Source organism: Haliotis rufescens, unplaced genomic scaffold, assembly GCF_023055435.1.
Source record: "Haliotis rufescens isolate VD_foot unplaced genomic scaffold, xgHalRufe1.0.p SCAF_69, whole genome shotgun sequence".
Classification (NCBI taxonomy): Eukaryota; Metazoa; Mollusca; class Gastropoda; order Lepetellida; family Haliotidae; genus Haliotis; species Haliotis rufescens.
This window is the reverse complement of record NW_025964360.1, coordinates 1,321,373-1,335,774: the sequence shown is the minus strand read 5'-3', so window position 1 is coordinate 1,335,774 and position 14,402 is coordinate 1,321,373. Positions and strand designations below refer to the sequence as shown.

General features: G+C 41.7%; 1 protein-coding gene across 3 annotated transcripts in view; it reads right to left on the bottom strand.

Moving 5' to 3' along the window:
- Window positions 1–14,402, bottom strand: part of LOC124148703 (5-hydroxytryptamine receptor-like) — a 205,527-nt gene that overhangs the window by 124,699 nt on the left and 66,426 nt on the right. The gene's annotated exons all lie outside the window — the stretch shown is intronic.

Below are 14,402 nucleotides of genomic sequence, written 5' to 3'. Positions count from 1 at the left end.
AGACAGATGCGAGATAGGCAGAGAGAGATAGGGAGAGAGAGGGAGAGAGAGATAGGGAGAGAGAGAGGAGGAGAGAGATAGGGAGAGAGAGGGGACAGAGAGGAGAGAGAGAAATAGGGAGAGAGAGAGATGAGATAGATAGGGACAGAGAGATAGGGAGAGAGAGGGAGAGAGAGGAGAGAGAGAGATAGGGAGAGAGAGAGGAGGAGAGAGAGATAGGGAGAGAGAGAGAGAGAGAGAGAGAGAGGGGGGGGGGGGGGGGAGAGTGAGTGCGGGGGTCCTACATTCAGTAACTGTGTAGCCCTTCTGGTACACAATCATACTTCCAGCAATAGCTTGTTTCCCCACTTACCTTCAGTGTCGGAATGTCAATGGCTGGTCCCTACTTAGCTTGAGTACTTCATTAACACATTTACAGTTGTGGTGGACACGGTGCACATGCAGCACAAATAACTAATTGAATCATCGCAAATTACTTGGTTTTGACACACGGTACACCTCGGAATACCTGTGCAAGAAGCATGACGATGGGCAAGGTTAATAAGTAAGATTGCCAAGGCGTGGACTTTTGAAAGCTTACATTAAAAAGCGTCCTGTTCTGTGTACGTTGATGAAACCAATGTCAGGGTTCGTGTAAACGACCTTTCAAAGCATGCATATCGATGTTGGTTATGACAGATTAGTTACACTGGTTTAATTGAAGTCTTTGATAGGCATTTAGAAGTTGGAAGAATTTATTTGGTTGGACTCAGAGGTGATGTGAGGTCAGCTGAAGTAACATTCCTTGTTTTATGACTTAATGCCAAGAGTCAAGCAGGGAAAAAAAAGTCAACTTTTAACGTCTTTTAGTATGGCATGGCCAGGGATCGAACCGCAGACCTACCACTCTCCGGGCAGAATTTCTATCCACTTGACCAAGGATTCGATTAGGCTCAACTCAGATAAATGTGACCAATGACATGTTTATTTCTTCGGTGGGTAATTAATTACTCTGAGTAATTGATAAAACATAACCAGACCAGTCCACACTATTTACAAACGTCTCTAACATTGATCAATAAATCGTAATTTATTTGTCTCATTTTCTTGGATCAGTGTACATTTTATTTGGAATTTCATTTGGAATTTAGAATCCGTTGACTTGCCTTTCGAGCATAGCATGATTAACAACCACCGGATCCCAAGAACCAAATCCCAATATCAATAAATAAAGCGTTAATAAAGGTACAACCATTAGCCAGGCTTATAGGGACTTACAGGTGCAAATGTCATGTCGTCTTAATTAACGATTCGTCAACTTCGTGCGAGGGATTAGTATCAATTAGTTTCTATCTAACTTTGTGGGTAAAAGGTAATCACCTCAGTAACCGGTTGCGACCAGGACCAAACTCACCATCCTTGACCTAAGCGTACATGTATGTAGTTCTCGCGAGAAATGAAACTGACAAACTGACTGAAACAGGTGAGTGAGTGAGTTGGGTTTAACGCCGCTTTTAACAGTATTCCAGTCATATTACGGCGTGTCAGCTTAATGTGGGAGGAAAGCCCGAAGTGATGAAGGTCTCAGACGTTTACCACTTCGGTGAAACCCACGAGCACGGGTATGGTGCTGACAAACCTAGAAATATAATCGTGGCGAACCGGGATTCGAACCCACAATCATAGGTTTCTGGCTCGCCTAAGGGACGCAACTCTGCACAGCGAATCGCGGCGCCTTAGACGACTGGGCCACCCGTGCCCCCCGACTGAAACAGGACTTGGGGCGTGTGCCTGGTTACACAACGTCAGCTATTCTACACTTCACGTCTACATCCCATAAACATTTCATTTTTCATATGTGCAACATGTTTTCTCACATCGAGAACATTCTAAAGGATTATCATGACTCAGTTGTCAAAAATCTCCCCAAAGATTTGTTTGTGATAATTTCGTTTTGATTACTGTCGTGAAACTTTACAAGAAAATATATTATCTGATTTTGCTGTTAAATAAATACATATTTTCTATCATTTTTAAAGAAGGTATTTTTTCTAAATCATAATGTAATAATGTTATGATTGCATTTTTTAACAATATGATAACACGCTATTGTATAAGGTGAATTCGACTTCTCTTTGTTCTCATTATAAGACAGCGTCGTAACGTCTACGGATGGCGTGCGAATAAAATACAACTCTGGAAAAAACTAAAAGGCAAGAGAAAATGTCACACGTAATTTTTAACACAATAAAACAAACTTGCTTAGTGGCTGAAATATTCCCCAGGAAATGCCTATGGTCGTGCGACGTGATGAAATTCTCTCAATAGTTGCAAGTCTTAAATTTCAATTTCCTCAAATCCCTGACAAAGATCAATACCACAGTACATCGTCAGACGTTTCATTTACACCATGGTCGTCTAGGATAGTAATCTGTACCACTTGGAACCTTTATTGAATAATTAACGGTAATGTCTCTGTCAGTCTGGCATGACCAGATTGCATGTTTCATGCTGCCACGACCCCAAATTTGGACCTTTTGTTCACCCGTAACAAATTAAGCCTGTGCGTTCTTCGCATTGGAAAGCAAGTTCTGCTAGAGATGTAACGTATGTTCGCGGTGGGTAATGACTTGTACTGACCGACCCTTCTCACGCAGCGTCTACCCTCTGCTGATGTGTTGGTTATCCAAAAGCCAGATGAAATGGTAAATGAGCCGTTTTCAGAACAAACAGACAAATGTGTAGAATCTTTAACCCGGAGGAAGGAGGACTCCTTCTCCTCGACAACAGGAAATATTTGACCCAGTGAAACTGCAGTGTGGAATCCATATGATTCAGTGAGTAAATATTTAGTGATTTGTATGTTTTCGTTCATGCTTCCACAACACTTATAGGGACCGACCATTTTGATTTTGGAATTTTGAAAGGTCACATTAATAAGTGTTCCATTCTATATGTAAATTGGCGTTGCCAAAATTCCTGAGGTTGCAAACAACCCCTGTTGAATGTATGCATAATTACCATTGTTGGTTATAACAAATTAACAAAAATAACTGGGTTAACCAGCTCCACTCAGAGGTGAGGTGAGGTGAAATGGGGTTTAACGGCGCGTTCAAGATAAGTGCACATATGTAACGACGTGTGTGTGTGTGTGTGTGTGTGTGTGTGTGTGTGTGTGTGTGTGAGGGAGGTTGGATATTGTTTAAAAAAAATAAATTGAGAAAAGAATTGTACATCTTGAAATAGTAACCGAAAATATTATTCTGTAAAGGGCGAAGATCAAGAAGCATTCACACAAACATGTTTAATCTGGACGGATTATCATCATCACCATCACCATCATCATCATCATCATCATCATCTAGATAATGAGTGAGGGAAGTAATGTATTGCCTCGTTGAACAGTAAGTACTTCAGTTAAATGACGCAGTGCCGGGTTGTTGTGGGAGGAAAGCCCAGCATTGAGTGAGTGAGTTTGATTTTACGCCGCCGATTTTTAGCAATATTCCAGCAATATCACGTCCGGGACACCAGAAATACGCTCCACGCATTGTACCCATGCCGGGAATCGAACCCGGGTTTTCGGCGTGACGAGCGAACGCTTTAACCACTAGGCTACCCGACCGCCCCTGTGATAGAGGTTGATACCACCTTATCAAAACCCACGATGCGCCATGATCAATGACTGATCTATTCAGAGCTTCCAGATGACAGATGCTTTACGCCTCTGCTAGGAGATAGAGAACAAACACATGGCATTCAAATGGTAATTACCTGTAAATAGACAGTTGTTCGTAAAAACTCCGTGTGTATAATACACACGGCTCAGGAGTCCGGAAATAAAACCATAATTATTAATCAAACATTTAGAGGATCAATAAACACTGGATAAAACACGAATGTGACATAAGGGTGCAATGTATTCTTACAATTCAGATAAAATAACAAGCTAATTTCGCATAAACTAAATTCAACATCAGTGGTTACTCATAAACTTTCCGTTATCTTACAATTGCCAGTTTCCTGATGAGCCTTGACGTGACGTGACGTGACGTGACGTGACGTGAAGCTGATCGAATAAATCGTTCATTATACCTCACCTACCCGCAAGAGAGGATTATTACTACCCAGCCGACATAACAGACTATCAAAACACTGTTTCATTTCCCTGCAAAGTGCATCTTCAAGCGCAATTGTACATGGTAAATAGCTATCACACAGTCGGGGTACATGTCGGCTACATTTAAGACCAGCATTACACGCAAACTATGACTATTTCCAACAATGTGAACGCCCAGCACACCGTTGTTTATGGAGGCTGCTAATATAATGACGATCTAAAGAACTGTCGTTGGTCTGCGGCAGGGCTGTACTCTGATAAGGGTGTAATTATCGGCAGATGACTACAGGCTAACGGCTCTTTGCGCTCAGGACGTGTGGGGTAATTAGCCCAAACCGATACACTAGACTCTACCTCACGACATGAACGCTATCAGATATTCGGAACCTTGAGTGAATTATGGATTAAAGGGTGGTTGTAGATACTGGGCGGATCGGCAGTGATGATGCACCAGCTTTGTCTGTGGGTGAAGTAGGTACGACCGTTAATAACGCGTTGTGTGTCTTCATTCAGCAATGTTTGGGTTACGCGAACAACCTATGAACGAAGTACATCATTAACTAGCTATGTTTCCACTTGTCCCACCTTGCTAAAACGGAAATGTATTCACACGGAGAAAAATCATCCAAGACTGTTAATAATGTGTCGTGTACCTGTATTCAAAAGTATTTAGGTTACTCGAAATGTATAGTGAGCAAGTTTGACCTTAAGCCGCTTTTAGCAATATTCCAGCAATATCACGGCGGGGGACACCAGAAATTGGCTTCACACATTGTACCCATGTTGGGAATCGAACCCGGGTCTTCGGGGTGACGAGCGAACGCTTTAACCACTAAGCTACCCGACCGCCCCTTGAAATGTATATGAACGAAGCACGTCATCATTAAATGGTCATGTTTATCTTGTCCCAACTGTATTATTCAAATGGAAATGGTATTAACACGAAGAAAAGTCAACTGAGACAAATCTACATTTAATCAAAGGCTCGTGTGGCATCATGCGCTATCCAGTTTTGCGAGCTAGCTTCCAGGAATCTGATAAAATTCGGATTACCAATTAATTTAAATGTATTTTATTGGACCAATATACAATTCTAATAAATAAGTTTGCATATCATACAATCATGATAATAAAGCTGGAGAACACGATGTGTTAATATAATCTAATTCTAATTCTAATTTTAAATACACTACCGGGCAAATGGAAGTGAACACCCTAGTTTGATGGTTGCTAACATTGAACAAACAAGAAATGGTTATTCCATGTGGTGTATCATATGATATGGTCGTGGTTTGGACCTTAAGTTTGTAATGTTTCGTCAAATGATTTCAGTCAAGTAACGTTTTAATAACATCTGTTAATTTTTTGTCAAATCCAGTTTTCAAATGAATAGTTTATTACTTTCTTTTGCACGGTCGATTATATTTGTTCATCTTAGAAAGGCCTAGTGGTTAAAGCGTTCGCTCGTCACGCCGAAGACCCGGGTTCGATTCCCGACATGGGTACAATGTGTGAAGCCCATTTCTGGTGTCCCCCGCCGTGATATTGCTGGAATATTGCTAAAAGCGGCGTAAAACCATACTCACTCACTCACTCATCCTAGAAAGAATTTTGTTGTTGTAAGTGATCTATGTTTCAATGTTCATAATCGAACTCGGGCCTTCAGTGTGTCTAAAAAACGCTTTATCCACAAGGCTACCCTACCGCCTCTTATACATGTATATTCATAAGTACCTTCTTCATAGTAATCGCCAATAAATCGGGTTTTTCGGAATAACGGGATCAATCGAACTGAGCATCTTTGTTAAGAGAGGGATATGGTTACGTAACCTCATCCGATTTTATTGTACCAGTGCCATTTAATCAACGTACCGGCACATTAGAGTGAGAAGCGTATTCTCTGAGACGGCAACAGTGAGATCTTATCTAAATAATTCCATCTGGGTTCGTGGTAGAACAAAGGCCTTCAACAGGGAAGAAGACGAACAAAAACACAACCTTGTTTATTATTATTTCTGCTCGAGTTGAGAGAGGTGTAGCAGCCCCAAGAAGCCCAGAATGACTTCAGAACAAAGCAATTAATAACTGCGTCCAACCACCCACTGTGTTAGCCTACTTGAACGAGATACACTGACCGGGTTATATGAACTGAGCTGAAAACACGGATCCAAACATACTTACTCTGACCTGTGCAACAGATATGTAAGGCGGAGATTCCGACATAAGAAGACGCTGTGGTCAATGTCAGTTAAGGATCTTCTGTTGATTTATGTTCTGCATTTAACGAACATCCATCCAGTTGGCGAGGGTGTATTTGTGTTGGAAGGAGATATTCGGTCACTGCTTCAAGACGTATAGTTTTGTTTCAGGAAATCAGAAGCCGAATACTATTTTCTCTACACATTCTATCAGGATTCCAAGCAATTCAAATGAATAATATCTTTTTCATTGAAATATATATTTTTAAATAAATAAATAGATAAATAAATTTAAAAGTGACAAAAAACATTTCCATCATCATGATAAATATCGGCACGATTTCGACTATCGTGAGCATGTGTTTATGAACAACTATCAAATAGTGTTGACATCAGCCGTTCACGAAAAGGTGAGCGTATCCTGCCCACCTAATACACCCGTCACAAACACATGCAAAGGTAAGTCAATCGTTCACCTGAAAAACACGGGAACATATGGTTTAAGTCAAAATAGGGAATTGCATCGGACATATTTTTTGTCACCGATGCGTCAAATTCGGAAACGTCCTCTACATGTCTAGCACAAAACGTTTAAAAGCTCTACTGAAGCCTTGAAAGCCCGAGAAAGAAATCTCAGCAGAAGGAGCATGATTCAAAAGAATCCCAAAGGACCATAATATTTCCGTGTCTAAACTCACAAGTTTTTGTGTGAAAACACGTGATATTGATGAGCTATGTAATGATTTTAACGTTATTTTGACCAATCTGAAACAAACACTCTTCAGTGTCATGAAGGGATAATTGAGTGACACTTGCGAGGAATGGCAATTTTCCCAAGCTGGGCCCCCTTTAACCTCCATTGTGTAACACAAGGTAGTGATGTTGGATGTAATAGTGACAGGGGATGATGGATGACAAGCAGAGTTAATTACTTCATTACCTGGGGCTGGAGCACACGTACAAGATTCAACCTCCTTTACAATTTCAACACCCATAAACAAACAGCGTCAGTTCTTTGATGCAAATATTTTGTGACTGTGTATTCAAGCAATTTCAACCAAATTGACTTTCTTTTTAAATGTATACAGCTTGTTCTCCATCAACTGACGTCAGAGTCTTGCCATGTTAATGTTGCCGTGACTTCAACGCGATTAATGTGATAATTATGTTCGTTTACAGTGAGTGGTGTGGCATTCGTCACCACTCGCTCCTTTCCGTAACCTGCAAGAAGACTCGTCCCCATCTATGAATGCTATGTGCGAAATTAGGACCAACCAATCAGCATACGCGTATGACTTCAAGTACTTTGGTCAAAGAATTCCTCAGAATAATTTTGGATTGTGCATATGTCTTGCATTTAGATCGTCAGACCAGAGTCTTGAAGGTTTGATTGCCAGCATAGATAAAGGTAGTAAGGCCATTTCTGCACCCCCCCCCCCCCCCCCCCCCCCCCTGCCGCCATAGTGCTGCATTGCTAAAAGCGGCTTGAAACCCAACTCACTCACTCACGACACAATCCGTGAGAGAGTTTGCTTTTACGCCGCTTTTAGCAACATTCTAGCAATATCACGGCGGGGGACACCAGAAATGGGCTTCACACATTGTGAGTGAGTATGATCTTACGCCGCTTTTAGCAATATTACAGCAATATCACAGCGGGGGACACAAGTAATGGACACATTGTACCCATATCGGGAATCGAATCCGGGTCTTCGGCGTGACGAGCGAAAGCTTTAACCACTAGGCTACCCGACCGCCCCCACGACGCCATGAACTGTTCATGTTTGAGTTCATGAAGATTCGATGTCTATGGTGTATACACATACTTCCGTGAATTCATTTTCAGATGTAGAATTTTCTTGACGTAAACTGCAACCTCTAGAAGAAACGGAGAGTAAATAGGAATAGAAAGTGTCTTTTAGCAATCAAATATCTTGTATACGCTGATGAACACTACAATATACACGAGGTAGACTTTCGATTGTGATGAGAACTGAATGCTCTTACATTGTCATGAATCAGTCTGCATTCGTTCTACTATAATGACGGATTTAACATTTATAAAGCACGATCTTCCAGACAGAATCAATTAAAAGTGTAATGACGTCTTCCCAAATTGCAATTCCTAAAACAATGACACCGTATAACCAGTCTCAACCCTCCGACGAAACAGATACCATTTGGCGTAAATACAAAATAGCTGATAAATTCAGTTAATTCAGAATCAAAATTCAATTCATTAACTCCCATTATTTCATTGAATTGCAATGTCTACACATCCCCTAAATAGGCAATTAAGTGGACTAAGTGTTTTCCCAAGCGTTCAATGGGTTTGTAAACAATCAATAATTCTTCCGGCAGCACACGTTTATAGGATGGACCTTTCGTCGTTGTGATAAATCACCTTTCTTTTCTTTCCCAAACCACCAATCCATTACCCTAGGTTACTGGTTATTAATAATTAAAACAGACACTCCCAAAGCGTCGTTCCCAGTCAGTCAAACCGTGGACAGGTCACGTGGGAGGCGAGTTTTTCGCCGACATATCCCGATGGCTTACTGTTTGGCGCCAAAGACCGTGATGTTATCCCTACTTTGTGGCGCCATACACCGTGATACTTTCCCTGGAAGTGATCTTGAAATAAAATATGTCCTTTAGCTGTATTGCCACCGACTTCCTCTAGCCACCTAGTAGCTTCATAAATGACACTCACAATTCCAACGTGCAAACGTGACCAAAATACCGTCCACAAGACTGTTCAACTTTCCAATAGTCAACTTTCCCTTTGTGTCAAGCAAAGTTCCAGCTCCAGCCTATGGTGTCTACAATTCAGAACTTGTGAGGTACATTCGTGCATGTTCTTTCGAAGGAGATTTCAAAGGACGCCACACTACTCTAATATTTGTTAGATCAAGGTTACAACATTCAAAGCTTCAGTAAAACTTTGAAAACGTTTTATGGTAGACATGTAGGGGACATTTAACAAAATGTCAAGAGCAATTCCCTATCTAATGTATCATTTGTTCCCGTGTTTTTTTTTCAGGTGAACAATCCACTTTGTTTTGCAAGTGTTTGTGACGGGTGTCACGGATGGGACAGGATACATTCACCTTTTTAAACACCTGGTGTCATCACTATTTGATAGTGATTCATAAACACACGATCATGATATAGTCGGAATCGCAGTTCTACACTCTTTTAGCAGAGATTTCGTAGGAATACGGAAGGGGTTTTGTCGCTTATATTTTGATGAATCTCTTGACTAGTTTTGGACCTTTGGGGATTCTGGGTAAGAATATTGGTCCAAAGTCACCTATGCTTGTCGTATGAGGAGGCTAAATAGAACAGCAAACAAAACAAAAAACAATTACGAAATGTAGCTCTCTTTCTGGGACAGGGTGGTGGAGTAGCGGTGGTCCATTTGCACATTTGTGAAGCCCACTACTGGTATATTTTGAGGGGAACTGCTTTAAACTGCTTGCTAACGTACGTAATCCTTTTGCTGACGTTAAACAATCAAGCGTACACCAGATTCCAAGAAACTCTCCGGGGTCAAGCCTGCAGAGTGCAATCTTGATGACCATCCATCTCTATCCGCAGCCTCTGTTGTTTAACCTATATACTAGTATATTGAAATATATCACCCATTGAAATATATCACCCACTTACTTTGTCAGTCATGTGACTGTAACAGTTAAGTTCAGATGCACTTTTGAAACCTCAGGGTCTCCTGTGGTGGCACGTGGCCCTATGCACAGCGAACAGGTCACAAATCAGGTGTAGCTTAGCAACGTTGGCCACGGAGAGTAGTTGATTGGGTGACCGCTTTCGACAGCTTGACTCCTGGGAATATCAAGGGCTTCGGTCCTGCCCCACACTGAAGCACATGTAACGCAGGTGCTGTCTCCTTAGGCAAGTGATTTTGTTCGAAATATGTCTCTGTTCATCCAGCAGTGAATGATTACCCTGTATGGTGAGATGGTATATGTGACTGTTCATCCAGCAGTGAATGATTACCCTGCATGGTGAGATCGTATATGTGACTGTTCATCCAGCAGTGAATGATTACCCTGCATGGTGAGATCGTATATGTGACTGTTCATCCAGCAGTGAATGATTACCCTGTATGGTGAGATCGTACATGTGACTGTTAACCTCGCGGCTCAATGGCAACATGGGTTGTGTGGTCTCCCTAGGGAGCTGAGAATGAAAATCGAATGCAGGCTGATCCACTGACTGGGGTAATAATGTAGCGCTTTGAGCATGATTTCTGCTATGGATCTAATTATATTAAATTATAATTGTATTATTATTATTTGTATATAATAAATAAAAATTAAATGCACCAAAGAGGGTTTTGGTGACCCTGGCACAGTCAGGCTTGTTGGGTTCATCATCAACTCAGGGCCCTTGCCCCCTCTACACGCAGCCCAGACAGCGAATGGGACTTTGCCAGGAAGCGCTGCCCAGTCAAACCCACCCAGAACTTTTCGGAGAATGTGCAAACTACCCAACACTGCAGCCTTCTGCATTACCCAGAGTGTCAGAAGGGCTGTATTCCTGGTAGCAAACCCGGGGACTCTCCAAATGTCAGTCAACAGATTCGGAGGTACCAAACCTAAGGCACCGAGAACAATGGGGAATCGGACGAGCGGGACATTTCGAATACAGAAAATTCAATAATATAAAGTTTTGATTCATTAGATTTATCAAAGGACAAGATCAGGTTTGTTGGGCTAAATAGGTCTTAGGCTGTATACGGCATTATAAAAGTATTTATCATTTTTTCCATGACACCCTCTACATATTCTGGGTCGTACCATGGATGGACCTCTGTGTCAAAACCACAAGCATGGCGAAGACGGTAAAAAGGATCGAGCCAGGCCATCATGTCCCTAAAATACTGTGTTTGTGCCAAATCTGGGCATCTACAAACAATGTGCATTTCATAATCTACATTTTATATTTACACTTTTTATGCAAAATCACACATTGAGTGGGAAGTGACTGGTCCTGAGCAGCAAACAGAAAGCCTTCTGTTTCACTTTTCAGGGCAGCGGCTTTATCCAAGCGAAGGACTCTGGGAGGTAGCTGAACACATCACACTCTATAAACTCGATGCAGCGGTCGTTCAGATAGCCTCTCCTTGTAAAACTGAGTAAAACTGAGTATGGGGTGATTTGATATGACACTTCGCTTGGTTGACACTTATTTCCGTACCGTCCAGCAGTAACGAACCATCAACTTTTCATTGTCATTTGTGTTGTTGTAATTGTTAAGTGCTCTCTTTTCTTTCAGCATATCTAAAACAAAACTTCTTTTTTTTCAACTTTCAACCAGAACAAACCTTAATCTACGTGGTAGAATAGCATATTATGTGCCCACCATGGGATGCTGTCTTAGATTAGGAATACCGTGTGTGTTTAGCGTGAAGCACAATCTGGTTCGTGGTAAATGGACACTGCGTGATATCTGCCATACCTTGTTGCTTTAAATGATAGACCTGGTGTGTGGCTGCCCCCTATTTTCAATGGTACGGGTTTCTGGAGAGAGCAAAGATCAGAAGAAGTACATTATCTTCATCAACATTAACATCGCCTTCATCGTTACCAAGGGCGGTCGGTAGCCTAGTGGTTAAAGCGTTAGCTCGTCACGCCGAAGACCCGGGTTCGATTCCCGACATTGGTACAATATGTGAAGCCCCTTTCTGGTGTCCCCCGCCGTGATATTGCTGGAATATTGCTAAAAGCGGCGTAAAACCATACTCACTCACTCACTCACTCACTCATCGTTACATCATCATTATAGTCGTCATCATCATTATCATCGTCATTATTTTTCACACCGTCATTATCGTCTTGATGAACAGCATCTTCTGTATTATCAACCACACCGTCGTCATTAAAATCATCTTCGTTACCAGCAACATCATCGTCAACACCATCATCATAATCTTCATATCCTCATCAACATGGTGGATATAAACATCATCATCATCAACATCATCATAATTATCATCGTCGTCCTCAGCAACATGGTCAACATCATTATCTTTATAACCTTTCCCAACATCGTCATCATTGACATCAACATTACTTCATTATCATTATATCAACATATCATTTGGAAATGAATATGATTAATTCGTTATACTCCGCGTCGCTATATAACTTATTACACAGCTGCATTCCATGATCTCATACTACAGTGGATGCATGTATGACAGTTATATTAGCCAGGTAAACCAAAAGTTGATAACGTGATCAACGTCCCACACCGTCGGGGTACGATACTACACAATCAGCCAGCTCACAGAGCCTGACTTGATCCGCATTTTAGCCGGCTGTTACGGTTTGTAAATATCGAATCAGACGAAAACGTGGTCGAAGTCAGAAGCAACGTTTTGTTTCTTAAGCGTCTACGATTAAACGCAATAAGTCAAACTGACCACCCTGTCCCCACTTAGCCGCCTCTACAAATGTGATCTTGCATCCCCAGAGAGATAGTTACTAACCACAAGACCTAATCACATAACCTACATGTGCACAGTGTTCATTGTAATAATCCTTGATAACTTTCAAACCTGGGGAAAAAAACAACATCAATCATTATTTCCCTGTTCCTGTGAATTATAGAGATTTTTTTCTGTTGTGCCAAGTTGCGAGTTTCCCACTCTCATTACAGGCCGTTGGTGTTCCACATACCTTTGCACACGACCCATGCTTAACATCATAACTGCGTACAGTCTTCACACCAGAACATAGAGGTTGCTGCCAAGCTGCGCCCATATCAGCATTACGCCAGCTTCAGGAACCATAGCTGGAGTATAATACCTTGTATACATTCCACTCCAACACACCCCCACGCCAAATTGAAGACGAAACAGCCTATAAATTTTGTATACGACTTGTCTGGTGATTAATCACCTTCAGATTAAAGAACCGTGATTCTATCTAGTCATATGCCCTTCTTATCGCTTACCGTCAATGTTCTCCCGGGACAGAATCAATTATATAGGAAGATTCTGCACATAGTGTTCTTAATTAAACCAAAAGCATGCAGAGCATTTATTCCTGCGGAGTTACGACGTTCAGCCTCTTAAATTAGGCCAACGGGGGCGGCGAGCCAGAGGAACAAACATCACGCAACTTTGGTCATATTTGCAAGATTGGAAACGTTTGGAAACAATGGTATTTTCCAAACGTTTCTCGGCTTGCAATCTAAATCTTTTGCCAGGAATAGCACTGTAACAATTGCTTGCACATGTTGGTTTGGGATAGGACGTGCGGGGATCAATGACTTTTGAGAACGATGATATAAATAAAACAAGAGTTTTATTGAAATACTTCATCTGCTATCTCTGTTTAATGGTGACAACTTGAAGAGATTGTTTCCCGATGGTGTAAAGTGGTGAGAGGTTTAACGCCGTTTTTGGCAATACCCTTGAAAATACTGCTGGGGAGGACTGAAGTTGATGCCACACTTTGTACCCATGTGGGATTCGATCCCGGATCTTCGGCGTGAGACGAGAACGCTTTAATAACTTGGCTACACCACTGAGCCACGGTGATGTAAATAAAAGACCCTTTCAATAACATCATACTAAATTATCCATACTAGCCCATTGCACGATTCCAACTATATCATAATCAGGTGTTTATAGATCGCTATCAAATAGTGAAAAGTTGAGCGAAGCCTGCCCCATGGAGGTACCCATCGCAAACACATGCATAGGCGGGAACATACGGTTCACCGGGAATGGTTAAAACCGGGAACTGCATTGGACACCTTTTTTGTCACTGGTCAAATCTGGAAATGTCCTCCACATGCCTACCATAAAAGAAATGCCAATGAGCATTTACGTCTACGAAAAGTAGCGTTCCATCCACACAGTCTTATGGAGGCCATGCTTCTCGTGCTCATATGTAGGTTCTTGGTTTGCAGTTCTTGTATTTGGGTTCTTAGTTCTTGCAATGCATTAATGCATTGGTATTACCACTCTCATTGGGACCGCCTCCGTGTTCTAGTGCAGGAGCATCAGCCCGGAGAGCGAAAGGTCCGGAGTTCGATCCTCGGCCGCGTCATACCAAAAGACGTTTAAAGAT